This window comes from Mus pahari, chromosome 2, assembly GCF_900095145.1.
Source record: "Mus pahari chromosome 2, PAHARI_EIJ_v1.1, whole genome shotgun sequence".
Lineage (NCBI taxonomy): Eukaryota > Metazoa > Chordata > Mammalia > Rodentia > Muridae > Mus > Mus pahari.
In genome coordinates, this window is record NC_034591.1 from 116279972 (window position 1) to 116280641 (window position 670).

At 61.5% G+C, this 670-nt stretch overlaps 1 protein-coding gene across 2 annotated transcripts in view; it reads right to left on the reverse strand.

Moving 5' to 3' along the window:
• The window catches only part of Foxp1 (forkhead box P1), a 591308-nt gene extending 591056 nt beyond the window's left edge, over nt 1-252 (reverse strand). For both annotated transcript variants that reach the window (XM_029535519.1, XM_029535518.1), the window contains exon 1: nt 113-252. The gene's annotated coding sequence lies outside the window, so the exon portion shown is untranslated. The remainder of the gene's footprint in view (nt 1-112) is intronic.
• Between the last annotated feature and the right edge of the window lie 418 nt (nt 253-670).

Sequence of the window (670 nt, forward strand, 5' to 3'; positions counted from 1 at the left end):
TTTTTTTTTTTTTTTTGTGCTGGTTGTTGTTGTTGTTTAAAGTGGCGGAAACAAGGCAGGAGGCGGCTTGGGAAAAAAAAAGTGGAGCAGAAATGGAAAAATACGAACTCACCCGCGGCAAATGGTCTCTCGGTGCAAACTAAGGTGTTTTCGGGGCCTTTCCCCGCGCGCGCCCACTCCCGCCCGCGCGCGCCCCCCGCTCACACACGCACACGCGCGCACACACGCACTCGCGGGCGAGGGCCGGGCCGCGAGCACAGCGTGCAGCTGCCACACAATAAATAACAATAGATTCCTCCGCTCGGGACTCGTTCCGGAGTCGCGCCAGCGCCGCCGGCCGCGAGGCGCCCCTAACCCGCCCCGGCCCCTCGCCGGCCCTAAGCCCCGCTCTCCGCGCTCTCAAAGCCCCTGTGACCCGCCGAACGCGATCTGCACCCCGATGCGGCGCCCTTGGGTCGCCTGCCCCCTTCCCCCCCGCATCCCGGAACAAATAAATAAATAAGGCGCGCAAGAGAGGCCATCGCGTCGCGGAGGGAGATGTTGTTATTTTTTGCTGTTGTGCGTCCTTGACGTCACATCCACCTGCTGGGTAAACAACAGAGCTCGCGGGGGGCGGGGGGGAGGGTGAAAAAAAAATCGCAATTGCCAAGTGAGGGACGTGGGGAGGGGA